The sequence below is a fragment of the Gossypium hirsutum genome, chromosome D09, assembly GCF_007990345.1.
Source record: "Gossypium hirsutum isolate 1008001.06 chromosome D09, Gossypium_hirsutum_v2.1, whole genome shotgun sequence".
NCBI classification, from domain to species: Eukaryota; Viridiplantae; Streptophyta; class Magnoliopsida; order Malvales; family Malvaceae; genus Gossypium; species Gossypium hirsutum.
In genome coordinates this window covers 34,454,181-34,466,902 of record NC_053445.1, presented here as the reverse complement: position 1 = coordinate 34,466,902, position 12,722 = coordinate 34,454,181, and positions in this window count along the sequence as shown.

Sequence of the window (12,722 nt, the reverse complement as noted above, 5' to 3'; positions counted from 1 at the left end):
CAATCATCAAATATTACTCTAGAACTTAGCCAATTAATAAATAAAAATAAACAATGCAAATCAAATCAAATAAATAATCAATAGTAAAACTATAGGATTAGAATTTCATCTAATGTGCTAGTTAATTGATCTGTTTTCACCAAGTTTATTCTAACAGAGTTGATTATTAACCAGGGGAACTAAAATTCCCTTAATTCAATTCCAGGTAATTTAAGAACTATTTTAATTTGACTATCAAGTATATTCTTATCTTAATTACGAATCACAGGTTGGCTGATCTTATTAAGATCAATAGTTATTCATTCTAAACCTAAAATGAAAAGTCTTCTTCCAATTTTTTTAAGTTTTGTCAAACTACTATCTGACCAAACTATATTATCCAAGATAGACAAGAACGAATAAATAATCTGAACTCTATTAACAATAAAAAGAGATGGAAATAGATAACATTCAATTAATTAAGCATGAAATCTATTGCAACATTAGAAGAGAGATTTAGTTCATGGAGAATTTGGATAACATCTTAAAATCAAAACAATAACTAGACATAATAAAAGGAAACAAGAAGGAAAAGCGATGGAGAAACTCTGTCTTCTCGTTGGAATCCATCCGTCAATTCTTGATGCATGAAAGCTTGGATTCTTCCTCCTCTTTTTTCTCTTCTCTCATCCTTTTTGGTTTCTTTCTTCTTTTATAACCCCTAAAAATCATTACCTTTTAAAAACTATTAAGTATATGCATTGCTCCAACGAGAAATCTTTCCATTGGAGCGAACAGCTGTCTATTTGCTTTTGTTGGAGCGGAGACATTTTCTGTTGGAATGGAAATCTACTTATGTCAAGCTATTATTTCTCATGCTTTGTTGGACCTATATTGAATAAAAACACATTGAAAACTAGTCAGATTTAACACTATAAATATATAATTAACTTAAAACATCAATGAAATAAAATTTCTAAAATCTAACAAAATTAAATTATAAAATAAATTAAAAATCCTAAAATCCTACTAAAATAAGGAACAAATAACTCTACGGCCCCCTTTGGATGCAACTAATCCCTTAATGCGTTCAGATTCCAAGCCAAATTTTACTCCAACTGGAGCGTGGCTCAGTTTGGCTTCTACTAGAGATATGTTTGGATAACACTCTAGTTAAATTTTAATTGCACTAGAGCCTCAACTGCAGTGAGGAAACTAAAACCTAGTGAAAGTGGAAAAAGTCCACTTTACCCATTTCATTTGTATTTGTTTTTAATTAATAATTTCTTAACATTTTTAATATTTATTTTAATACGAAAATTATGTTAATAACTTTTAATGATTATTATTTAAAATAAATATGATTTTTTTTCTTATGAATATTGTTTAATAAGTTTTAATGACATTATTTAAGATAAATATAATTTTGATATATATACTTAATATATATTTAATATATTTTAATTATTATTTAACATATATTTTAAAAATATTTTTTATTAATCAATGTAAATATAATTTTAATAAAATTTAATTATCTATTATATTTAAATACATATTTTCATCTAATGTCCATAATTGTTATTTTCTATTCTCACATCACTGTTACAACTGCGTTTGAATCCAAACACAAACCCTATGCTATTTCTAATCTTATTGCTACAGTATCCAGTCTCATCGCTACAGTAACTAATCTCAACGCCACCGTTGTTTTTAACTTCACCGAAAGTAAACGCACCGCCCATCCAAACTAAGCCTAAGATATCAGAGCTTTTAGTCTCCATTTTAAGTTTTGGGACTAACTAGAATTTTAAAAGTTTTGAAAGTTTTAATGAGAATATTAAAATTTCTTTGGTAAGTTTAATTAAAACTTTTAAAAATTTTGAAGGTTTAATGAAAATTTAAAAAATAATTGAAAGGTCTAATTGAATTTTTTTAAAAAACTTCAAAGATTTAATGAGAATTTTGAAATTTTTAGGAACTTAATTAAAATCTTAAAAAAGCTAAAGATATAATTAAAATATTCAAAAACTTTGGGGCCAAGACCCTTAGGCCTAAACGTCCGTTCGCCTCGTTGACTACGTTATAACTAATTTAAATTTAACCAATAAATTTATATTTTCACATTTAAAAAGTAGGGAGAATAATATGAAATAAAACTTGAAAAAGACTGACGAAGTTGGAATTTAACGACCAAAGTATATAAATGTAATATTCTAATCAATATGAAAATAATTAAACGAAAAATGAATATTTGTTTATATTTAATATTTAGAGAAGAAATTAAAATTTTAAAAGAAGAAAATATTTTATGTGAATGTTCCCAAATTTCAATTTAAAATTTGGATAAACTATAAAAATAGTCACTTTTGTTTACCTCAGATTATATTTTAGTCACTTATATTTGAAATGTTACGTTTTAGTCACTTACGTTATCGTTTTGTTACAAAATGATGACTCTACCATTAAGCTCCATTACTTCTTTAATGACAGTCCTATGTGGCAGTCCAAATGGGTTTTAATTGCCAACTTGAATGTCTTGCGTGGCATTCCAAATTAAATTTATTTAATTAAAAACATATTTTCATCCCAATAACTAGACATCCAAGTTGGCATTTAAAACTCATTTGGACTGCCATACTGCTGTTAGGGAAGTAACGGAGTTTAATAGTATAGTGATCACTTCGTAACAAAATAATAATGTAAGTGACTAACGTAACATTTCAAACATAAGCGACTAAAATGTAATATGAGGCAAATAAAAGTGACTATTTTTGCATTTTACCCTTAAAATTTTATAATATGTCGTCTCCATTAGATAGTCACTGTTCTCTCAGTGGCTTTGCTCTGTGCAAAATGTTCAATAACCGTAGTGATGGAGAACGAAGTACCTGCCGTCCTAAGCCTTGAGTCGACGCTTGATGAGCTAGAAAATCCGCCGCCTGGTTAACCTCCCGAAATATGTGTTCCACCTTTACCAGCCACTCTCGATTCAGTAAAGAAACTGCTGCTCTACCACCACCTCTATCTTGCTTATCCCGCAGCAACTTCACAGCAGCCAAGCTATCAGATTCCTACACAACCTGGCCTAAAACCCATCTCCCAAGCAAGCGTCAGTCCATCATATATCCCCCATAGCTACGCCTCCTCAGCTGTGATGCGTCCATTCGAGTAACACCAGCCACCCATTTGCCACAATGATCACGCAGCAGTCCACCTGAAGAAGCACATCGAACCACCTCCATCCATGATATTTTTCCTCCAATGCCGACTAGGATCCGTAAATCAACTTGGATTAGGACTCGCTTCATTATTACATTATTACTTTCAACCCTTATATAAATATACATATGATTATTATTTCCTTTCAATTTTCTTTTTTATTATAGCTAATCGCATTGCAACCATTGTGTTGAATTCAAAAGCATATTTCACCGTTGATTTTAATTTCACCACATTAATATTTGTTACTATTGTTACAACAACTATTTTAATCTCCTGTTACAATATTTATTTTTACTGCTACAATATCTAAACTTATCCCACGACTATTTATAATCTCTTCAGATCCAACTTCACCTCTAGGGCATTAGAAAAAGTCTTAACCTTGATATATATATGTAGCGACGTAAAAATTTTAGCTTAGATTGGTCGCTAATTGTGGCGATTTATTGAAAAAAAGTTTGAAATTTGACGTTTGATTTTTGAAATAAACAGGGAGTCGCCACCGATCCTTTTTCCTAGGTGTGATCGGACACCTATTAGATCTCTTATTAAAACAAATAAAAGGTTGAGTTTAGGTCTACATTAAAATCCAGAGAAAATTTAGGGTTCGGGAGTCGGTTACGCGCGAGGAAGGTATTAGCACCCTCGCGACGCCCAAAATTGGTATCTTATTAAACACATGTTGTCTTGATTTTCAAAAATACGAATTCAATTTGACATTTAAGTGTGATTCGATTGAAGGAAATGAGAAGTTGCAAGTTTTTTTTTTTGTTTTTTAGAAGGGCGTCCCGTTTTTAACACGAGCCGATTAATTTCACCCAACATAGCGATGAAATCGATGACTTAATGTTAAAATTGATACATTACCTTATTCTTAAAATTAAAATGTAAAAAGTTTTTAAAATGATAGTAAAAAAATCCAAGAATATTATTGTCAAAAAATGCGAACAATGATGTGAATAATAAAATATATAAAATATAAAATATTAAAATATCAAAATATTAGAATAATAATAATTAATATTGAAAAATAAAAAATAAAATAGAAATAAAAAAGATGTACATAATATATATTAGAAATAATAACGATGTTTAAAAAAAATACTATTAATAATACTACATCAATATGTACATATATAAAAAATAAATACGTGATAATATTAAAAATATGTACATAATATAGTGTTAAAATATATATACATAATATAGTTAAGATATATACATAAGATAACATGTAGAAAAATATATATATAAATAATATAATATTAAAGATATATAAATAAAATAGTATAAAATATATATATACGTAATATAGAATTTAAAATATACCTAATATATTAAAAGAATATATATAATATAATATTAAGAAATATAATAATAACAAAAAAGGAGAGAGAGGGAGAGGGTGGATGATTTTCGGCCACAAGGTCGGCCATCGTCCGGTCGCCGGACCACCGCCGGCGCCACCGTACACCGCAGCCGGACCTCAAAAAAACTTTTTCGGTAAAAATGGGTAAGCTTCCTCCTTTTATTTTTTTTACTTTCGTATAAAAGAAACAAAATAAGATTGAAAGGAAAACAATAAGTAAACAAAGAACTTAAAATGAGAATAGACAAAGAAACCTCTTTTGCTTTGATCTTTGATTAATCTTAAAAAAAAACTAGCTTCTCCAAAAACTAGCCTTCACAATAACTCTTCTCCTTAATTACTTTAAAAAGAAACCTCTCCAAAAATCCTTTACAATAATTTTCTCTCCCAAAAACTCTCCAAAAAAAATTCCCCCTAAAACTCTCCAAAAAAATCCCCCCCATATACAAAATATGAGAAGGCTTATATAGCCATTTACAAAATATTTTTTTATTGTTTATGTCTTCATTTGTAGGTACAAGTGGTGGTGGAGAAGGCGTGGCTAGTGGAGTTGGTGGTGGAAAATGTGTGGCTAGTGGAGTTGGTGGTGGAAAAGGAGTGGCTAGTTGAGAAAAGTTTAAGTTGTGGGCTAGGTTTTTTTATTTTGATTTGGGCTTAGGGTTTGGGCCATTGGGGTTTTGATGTAAATTTGGCTTTGGGTAGTTAAGATTTTGGGTTTTGGGTTTAATTTTAGTGGGTTAGGTAAGGCTAAATTGGGTTTTGATGTAAATGGGCTAAAATTGGCCTACAACAACTGCCCCTCTTTGCTTATTATCGTGTAAATAGAATAGAGCAAAGATATAAAGAAAGGCCAATTTTGCCCGGTCTTGCTAAGTATGGACTTCTTTGGTGCTCTTCTCATCCAGGTAGTCTCTTTCCAGTCCATCGCATCTTGTAGCTTTGGTTCAATCCACTGCAAATTCGGAGATATGCCTTGTAGCTTCAATATGTTCCAATGTAATTCAATATGCTCTTCTATCGCTTCAGTGAGATAAGGTTTTGGGTCTTCTCTTCTGCCACTTTAGAAAGGCAAGATCTGATATCCTCGATTAACTCCACTGCAACTTCAGGGAGACAAAATATGGTGTCTTCAATCAGCTCTAATATTGATTCTTTACTCGGCATGTGATCCTGGGCTCAACTCATTTCTCGCAATATGAATTGACTCTGTAAAACTAGACATTAAAAACAGAAATTGAAAATAGCTCAGCACGTGAGCCAAGGCTCAACTCACCTCTCGCAAAAGTAGATTTTGAAAATACCTTGACATGTAAACCCAAGGCTCAACTCACATCTCACAATATGAGTTGATTTTTGAAAAACAGAAATTTAAAAATACCTCAGCGTGTCCTGAGGCTTAACTCACCTCTCGCAATATGAGTTGATTTTTTTTTTAACAACAGAAATTGAAATTACCTCAGCGTGTCCTGAGGCTCAACTCACCTCTAGCAATATGAGTCGATTTTTGAAAAACAGAAATTGAAAACCAGAAATTGAAAATACCTCAGCGTGTGAGCCAAGGCTCAACTCACCTCTTGCAATATGAGCTATTTTTTTATGAACATAAATTAAAACCACCTCAGCGTGTCCTGAGGCTCAACTCATCTCTCGCAATATGAGTTGAATTTTGACAAACAAAAATTGAAATTACCTCAGCGTCTTGAGGCCCAACTCACTTCTCGCAATATGAGTTGATTTTTTTAAACATAAATTAAAAAAACGAAAATTAAAAATACCTCAGCGTGTCCTGAGGCTCAACTCACCTCTCGCAATATGAGTTGAAATTAAAACACAAAAATTGAAAATACCTCAGCGTGCCCCGAGGCTCAACTCACCTCTTGCAATATGAGCTGATTTTGAAAAAGTAGAAATTAAAAGGTTCAACCCACCTCTCGCAATATGAGTTGATTCTTGATAAATAGAAATTGAAATTACCTCATCGTGTCCTGAGGCTCAACTCACCTCTCGCAATATGAATTGAAAAAAATACCACAGTGTGTAATCTGAAGCTCAACTCACCTCTCGCAATATGAGTTGATTTTTTTTTTAAAACAGAAATTGAAAATACCTCAGCATGTGAACCGAGGCTCAACTCACCTCTCGCAATATAAGTTGATTTTTTTTTTGAAAACAGAAATTGAAAATACCTCAACGTGTCTTGAGGCTCAACTCATTTCTCGCAATATAAGTTGAATTTTGAAAACAGAAATTGAAATTACCTCAGCGTGTCCTGAGGCTCAACTCAGCTCTTGCAATATGAGTTGATTTTTTTTACGAATAGAAATTGAAGAACAGAAATTGAAAAGACCTCAGCATGTGAGCCGAGGCTCAACTCACCTCTCGCAATATGAGTTAATTTTTGACAAACAGAAATTGAAATTACCTCAGCGTGTCCCGAGGCTCAACTCACCTCTCGCAATATGAGTTGATTTTTGAAAAACAGAAATTGAAAACCAGAAATTGAAAATACCTCAGCTTGTGAGCCAAGGCTCAACTCACCTCTTGCAATATGAGCTAATTTTTGATGAACATAAATTAAAACCACCTCAGCGTGTCCTGAGGCTCAACTCACCTCTCGCAATATGAGTTGATTTTTGACAAACAAAAATTGAAATTACCTCAGTGTCTTGAGGCTCAACTCACTTCTCGCAATATGAGTTGATTTTTTTTGAAACATAAATTAAAAAAACGAAAATTGAAAATACCTCAGCGTGTCCTGAGGCTCAACTCACCTTTCGCAATATGAGTTGAAATTAAAACACAAAAATTGAAAATACCTCAACGGGTCTTGAGGTTCAACTCATCTCTCGCAATATGAGTTGATTTTTTGATGATAAATTGAAAATACCTCAATGTGACTTGAGGTTCAACTCACCTCTCACAATATGAGTTGACTTTTTGAATTAAAACAGAAATTGAAGAACAGAAATTGAAAAGACCTCAGCATGTGAGCCGAGGCTCAACTCACCTCTCGCAATATGAGTTAATTTTTGACAAACAGAAATTGAAATTACCTCAGCGTGTCCCGAGGCTCAACTCACCTCTCGCAATATGAGTCGATTTTTGAAAAACAGAAATTGAAAACCAGAAATTGAAAATACCTCAGCTTGTGAGCCAAGGCTCAACTCACCTCTTGCAATATGAGCTAATTTTTGATGAACATAAATTAAAACCACCTCAGCGTGTCCTGAAGCTCAACTCACCTCTCGCAATATGAGTTGATTTTTGACAAACAAAAATTGAAATTACCTCAGCGTCTTGAGGCTCAACTCACTCTCTCAATATGAGTTGATTTTTTTTGAAACATAAATTAAAAAAATGAAAAATGAAAATACCTCAGCGTGTCCTGAGGCTCAACTCACCTCTCGCAATATGAGTTGAAATTAAAACACAAAAATTGAAAATACCTCAGCGTGCCCCGAGGCTCAACTCACCTCTTGCAATATGAGCTGATTTTGAAAAAGTAGAAATTAAAAGGTTCAACCCACCTCTCGCAATATGAGTTGATTCTTGACAAACAGAAATTGAAATTACCTCATCGTGTCCTGAGGCTCAACTCACCTCTCGCAATATGAATTGAAAAAAATACCACAGTGTGTAATCTGAAGCTCAACTCACCTCTCGCAATATGAGTTGATTTTTTTTTAAAAACAGAAATTGAAAGTACCTCAGCATGTGAACCGAGGCTCAACTCACCTCTCGCAATATAAGTTGATTTTTTTTTTGAAAATAGAAATTGAAAATACCTCAACGTGTATTGAGGCTCAACTCATTTCTCGCAATATAAGTTGAATTTTAAAAACAGAAATTGAAATTACCTCAGCGTGTCCTGAGGTTCAACTCATTTCTCGCAATATGAGTTGATTTTTTTTTAACAACAGAAATTGAAATTACCTCAGCGTGTCCTGAGGCTCAACTCACCTCTAGCAATATGAGTTGAAAAAAATACCACAGTGTGTAATCTGAAGCTCAACTCACCTCTCGCAATATGAGTTGATTTTTTTTAAAAACAGAAATTGAAAATACCTCAGCATGTGAAACGAGGCTCAACTCACTTCTCGCAATATAAGTTGATTTTTTTTTTAAAACAGAAATTGAAAATACCTCAACGTGTCTTGAGGCTCAACTCATTTCTCGCAATATAAGTTGAATTTTGAAAACAGAAATTGAAATTACCTCAGCGTGTCCTGAGGCTCAACTCATTTCTCGCAATATGAGTTGATTTTTTTTTAACAACAGAAATTGAAATTACCTCAGCGTGTCCTGAGGCTCAACTCACCTCTAGCAATATGAGTTGATTTTGAAAAACAAAAATTAAAAGGCTTAACTCACCTCTCGCAATATGAGTCAATTTAAAACATAAACTAAAAATACCTCGGCGTGCCCCGAGGCTCAACTCACTTCTCGCAATATGAGTTGATTTTGAAAAAAAAAATTAAAAATACCTCAACGTGTCTTGAGGCTCAACTCATCTCTCGCAATATGAGTTGATTTTCCTTGGAAAGCATGAATATTAAACATCAAAATACCATAACTAGTCCTTTGGTAGAACTCGGGTATCTTTTCCTTTGATTCAGTGCGACTCTCATTCAAGATTTCTTGCTTTACTGGATTACCTGTATATGCCATGCATGATGTCATCATGATATGCACATGTTTGTCTTAAATGCCTTTATGCCTACATGATTATGCACTGCTCCTTAAGCATATTGGTCGTATGTCATTTTCGCCATGATTGTTGAGGATCTGCGTTCATTGCTTTGATTCTCGACCTTCTCTTCAGGCCTCATACCTGTCTTCGAGCTTTACGAGTAATCGACGTTTCTCAGATATCACCCTTTTGCCCTTGGATAAACTTTGTTCTTGCTTTGAAGATCTTGCACTTATCGAATTCTTATCCGGGTAATGCTTGACATTTCTTTTGTTTAGAGTATGTCATTTCACTATTTATCATTAAATAAACACATAATGAGATGCATGAAAATGGTCAGGTAGGGATAAAAAGGATATCTCATATTCCTTTATTTCAAATGTGGCAAACAAAGAAAGTTAACCAATGAGAGTAAAAATGTCAAAAAGAAAGAAAAGGTCGTATTCAACGGATACAAATGCTCTAGATATTCAACACATGAACTCTTCCACGTTCCTCAATCAATAATCTTTTCGAGCATGGCTTCTTGCGTAGAAAATTTCGAGCTTTCAGAAGTGCTTCAAATACTGTAGTCTCACTACTTGACCTATCGTTCGACCGCCAGGTTTGTTTCATTAGGACGCCCTCTCGGGTTTTCATCCTAATCTTTTTGTACTAACCAAGACGCCCTTTTCGGGTTTTCGCCCTGATCTTTTTTTTTAAGATGCCCTTTTCGGGTTTTCATCTTAAGCATAATATTTCTTCACCGCATCTGAATTCACCGGATTCGGTAACTCCTTCCCATCCATCTCGGTAAGGATTAAAGCTCCTCCTGAGAATGCCTTTTTTACAACGTATGGTCCTTCCCAATTTGGTGCCCATTTTCCTCGCAGATCTTTTTATATTGGGAGAATCTTTCTCAGAACGAGTTCTCCTTCATGGAACTCTCTTGGTCGTACCTTCTTGTCATGGGCTGCGATCATTCTCTTTTGGTACATTTGCCCATGACAAATTGCCCTTAGACGTTTTTCTTCAATGAGGTTTAACTGATCATATCGAGCTCGAACCCATTCTGCTTCTTCTAACTTTGATTCCATCAATACTCGCAGAGAGGGGATCTCAACCTCGATAGGTAGCACAGCTTCCATTCCATAGACTAGAGAGAAAGGAGTTGCTCTCGTAGATGTTCGCACAGATGTGCGATATGCAAACAAAGCAAATGGAAGTTTCTCGTGCCAATCTTTATATGTCTCAGTCATTTTCCCAATGATCCTCTTAATGTTCTTGTTGGCTGCTTCCACAGCCCCGTTCATCTTTGGGCGATAGGTCGAGGAGTTATGATGCTTTAATTGGAATTACTTGCACACTTCTTCCATCATCTTATTGTTCAGATTCATTGCATTATCTGAAATGATTCTTTCAGGCAAACCATATCGGCAAATGATTTCCTTTTTTCAAAAACTTGCACACTGCAATCTTCGTCACATTGGCAAACGAAGCTGCTTCAATCCATTTTGTGAAGTAATCGATAACCACAAAAATGAATTGATGTCCATTTGAAGCTTTTGGAGAAATTAGCCCTATGACATCCATGCCCTACATAGAAAAAGGCCACGGAGAAGTCATGACATGAAGGGGTGAAGGGGCTACATGAATTTTATCGCCGTAGATTTGACATTTGTGGCATTTTCTGGCAAAATTGATGCAGTAACTTTCCATTGTCAGCCAATAATAACCGAGTCTCATGATCTTTCTGGCCATATTGAAACCATTGGCATGCGTTCCGCAAATTCCCTCATGGACCTCTTCAAGTATTTTTCTGGCTTCAACATCATCCACACATCTCAAAAGCATCTGATCCTTTCCTCTTTTATACAGGATATCCCCATCAAGAACAAATCCCGCTGCCACTCTTCTAATTGTTCTTTTATCGTTCTCATTCGCTTGTTCGGGATACCTTTGATTCTTGATATATTCTAAGATATCATGGAACCAAGGCCGTCCGTCTACTTCTTTCTCAATGCTACAACAGTGTGCAGGGACCTCGTATATGCTCATTTTGAGGAGCATTATTTCTGCTTCTCTACTTGCTTTGAACATTGAAGCCAAAGTGGCTAGGGCATCAGCCAGTTGGTTCTCTTCTCGTGGGAAGTAATGAAAAGATATTTCTTTGAATTCCTTGATCAATCCAGCCACTAAATCGCTGTACTTAATCAATTTTGAGTCCCTCACTTCCCATTCTCCACGGATTTGGTAAATCACTAGGGCTGAGTCCCCGTACACCTCCAAGATCTCGATGTTTCGTTAGATAGCTGCACGAAGCCCCATGATACAGGCCTCATATTCTGCGATATTATTGGTACAGAAGAAGTTCCGTCTTACAGTGAACGGATAATGATTCCCGTCTGGTGATACCAGGATTGCTCCAATTCCATGCCCTAAAGCATTTGACGCACCATCAAAGCACATCTTCCACGACTTCTCTTTTGATGACTCGGATTCTATTTCTGTGATGCACATTAAGTCTTCGTCTGGGAAATCGAATCTTAAAGGCTCATATTCCTCTGTCGTTCGAGTTGCTAAGAAGTCAGCTATTGCACTCCTTTTTATCGACTTCTCACTTACATAGGCAATGTCATATTCCGAAAGGAGGATCTGCCATCTTGCCATTCTTTCTGATAGTGCCGGCGATTCCATCATGTATTTTATTGGGTCCAGCTTTGAAATTAGCCATGTCGTGTGATACAACATATATTGTCTGAGTCTCAGAGCTACCCAAACCAGAGCGCAACAATATTTCTCAATAGACGAATATTTTGCCTCATATTCAGTAAACTTTTTGCTGAGGTAGTAGATCGCTTTTTCTTTCTTTCCTGACTCATCGTGTTGCCCCAGTACGCAACCCATTGAACTTTCGAACACAGTCAAATACAATATCAATGGTCTTCCAGGAGTTGGCGGTACTAGCACTGGAGGACTGGACAAATATTGTTTTATCTTATCAAAGGCCACCTGGCATTCCTCGTTCCATTCTCCCGGGCTATGTTTTCGAAGAAGCCGAAAGATTGGGTCGCATTGGTTGGTAAGTTGAGCGATAAATCGGGCGATGTAGTTTAATCTCCCTAAAAATCCTCTAACTTCCCTTTGCGTGCACGGAGGTGGTGATTCTTGGATGGTTTTTATTTTATCTGGATCAACTTCGATACCTCTTTCACTGACAATGAAGCCTAGCAACTTTCCCGAGGTAGCCCCAAATGTACATTTGGCTGGATTAAGCTTTAGCTGAAACTTTCTCAGCCTTTCGAACAACTTCTTGAGGTTCACTACATGCTCTTCTTCCCCTCGGGATTTAGCAATCATATCATCGACGTAGACCTCTAGTTCTTTATGCATCATGTCATGGAATAACGTCACCATAGCCCTCTGATATGTTGCCCCAGCATTCTTTAACCCGAATGGCATCACCTTGTAGCAGAACGT